Source organism: Chrysochloris asiatica, unplaced genomic scaffold (assembly GCF_000296735.1).
Source record: "Chrysochloris asiatica unplaced genomic scaffold, ChrAsi1.0 scaffold00047, whole genome shotgun sequence".
NCBI classification, from domain to species: domain Eukaryota; kingdom Metazoa; phylum Chordata; class Mammalia; order Afrosoricida; family Chrysochloridae; genus Chrysochloris; species Chrysochloris asiatica.
The window spans coordinates 15,514,259-15,516,763 of NW_006408565.1; the positions used below are offsets into that span (position 1 = coordinate 15,514,259).

Below are 2,505 nucleotides of genomic sequence, written 5' to 3' on the forward strand. Positions count from 1 at the left end.
TGTCTTTGTGTGCTTTGGAGTTGTTGCTGGAAATTTAGAAATCTGTTTCAATGGACCAACAACCTTGGACGGAATTACAAGGTAGTCTTAGAGAATGCTTTAATGGTGAATGGGCAGTTGTGATGAAAAGAGAGAGGATAATTTGAGTATAAGACCATATAGTAAAACTTTAGATTTACCACTAGCTTGAAGGTACCTTTCCATTCTTTCTTAACTAGGATATACAGGAAGTTTGACTCAGGTTTTCTACCTTCAATAACCCTTCTTGAGAGTCTCTTAAGTTTTAGATGTAACATTCAATGAGCTGGTAGGTTTTTCAGCTCTCCTGTAGAAAGGCTGCTTATTTAAACAAAAAAACAAGGGTAAGTTTAGAGAGAGAAGACCCTATTTTTCAGAGTAATGGATATTGAGTAGTTCAGGAGTCCTTTGAGGACCAACTCTAAGAGGTAACCAACTGAGAGTCAGTGTGTTGAAGGGTCATTTTTGTAGTCAGACAGACTAACTAATCCTGACTGCCACTCACTAACAAGCTGTAAGACCTTGGATAAGTCACTTTACTTCTTGAACTTGACATTATTTATCTGTAATATAGAGGAAACATTATGTTACGTCTTATATAAAACATAAAACATAATATTGCTTGGGGATGTGGTATATTGCTTAGGGATGTGGTAGATAATACACAGATTTTTGTTTTTCCTTACCCATCTTCCAAGAGCATTTTATTTTTAGTAGAATCCTGGCTTTACCCCTCACTAATTGTGTGACTCACCCTTTCCAAGCTTCAGTTTCCGTCTTTAAAACAAAGGCATTTAACTAGTTGATTTCCGAGATGCTTTTCAACTATATTATATAGATGTTCAGACTACTGGGGAATATACCAGCGTGTTCATTTAAAGAAAGACAATATGGTTTTTCTTGGGACCATATCATCTGATAGGGAAGGGGAAGAAGTCTCCTGAGAGCTAAACTCTTTTTCCTCTTTCTGAGAGAGACATAGCCAACTTCCTTCAGAATCAGGATCTGGACTGAGATTCTCTCTTGTTTTCTTTCTGACTCTGTACTGTATATGAAGTCTACTGTATATGACTGTCTAGGTGTAATTAACATTTTGCCTCTCTTTTTCTATTCTACCCAGGTCAAGAGGCAGCTGCCTTTGAGAAGATAGTGACTATTTCCAAGACAGTAAACATTAAGAGAGCAGTCTGAAGTATTGATGGAAAGCTTAAGTTATCTAAATGGTAAGTGTTTTGCACAGTGAAACCTGGGCAAACTGATAGAATTGGATGGTTTCTGAGATCTCTACAATTCTTCCACCACTTAAAGGAAAGGAGAAAAATCAGTATTTGTAGATAACCTAATATGAGCCATATATGATGCTGAACACTTTACATGTTTCTTCATTTAGTCATTCCCACCAACCCAATAAGGAAGGGTAAAATTCCTTGCATGAATCCTTAAGAAGTAGGCCTAGCTAACATTTATTAAATACTTAATGTATACCAAGCATAGTCCCATCTGACTTACATACTCTTCCTTAATACTTACAGCAAACGGATGAGGTAAGTGCTATTACTGTTAATCACAAGGAAATGAGTTTGTTCTTACAGTTAGTTGTCTTTCACTAATAGCAACCCTGTGTACAACAGAACGAAACACTGCCCGATCTGCACCATCTTCACAGCCACTGTGTGAATCCATCTTGTAGGGGATATTCTATTTCTTTGCTGACCCTCTACTTTACCAAGCATGATGCCCTTTTCCAGGCACTGATCCCTTCTGACAACATGTCCAAAGTATGTGAGACAAAGTCTCACCATTCTTGCTTCTGAGGAGCACTCTGGCTATATTTCTTCTAAGACAGATTTGTTTGTTCTTTTGGAAGCCTATGATACTTTCAGTATTCTTTACCAACACCATAATCCAAATGCATGAGTTCTTTTCTGGCTTTCCTTATTCATTATTCTGTTTTTCATGCATATGAGGCAATTGAAAGTACCATGGTTTGGGTCAGGCGCACCTTAGTCCTCAGAGTGACAGCTTTACTCTTAGCACTTTGAAGAGGTCTTTTGCAGTAGATTTGTCTAGTGCAATACATTGTTTGATTTCTTGACTGCTGTTTCCAGGAGCATTGATGTTGGATCCGAGTAAAATGAAATCCTTGACAACTTCCATCTTTTCTTATTTTGTCATGATGTTGTTTATTGGTAGAGTTGTGAAGATTTTTTTTTTTTTCAAACATTAAACTTCCTGCCAGCAAGTGCTTCAAGTTCCCTTCACTTTCAGCAAGGTTGTTACATCTGCATATCTCAGGTTGTTGCTAGTGATCCTTCCTCCAATCTTGATGCCACATTCTTCATAGAGTCCAGCTTCTCAGATTATTTGCTCACTATACAGATTGATATACAGATTGGCCGACTGATTGGAAGAGATCAATGTTTATGCCCATTCCAAAGAGAGGTGACCCAACAGAATGCGGAAATCATCGGACAATCTCTTTGATAT

General features: G+C 37.7%; 1 protein-coding gene across 1 annotated transcript in view; it reads left to right on the forward strand.

The window, feature by feature from the left end:
• Positions 1-1,135: 1,135 nt before the first annotated feature.
• LUZP1 (leucine zipper protein 1) overlaps positions 1,136-2,505 on the forward strand; it is a 36,611-nt gene continuing 35,241 nt past the window's right edge. The window contains exon 1 of the mRNA XM_006862399.1: positions 1,136-1,241. The gene's annotated coding sequence lies outside the window, so the exon portion shown is untranslated. The remainder of the gene's footprint in view (positions 1,242-2,505) is intronic.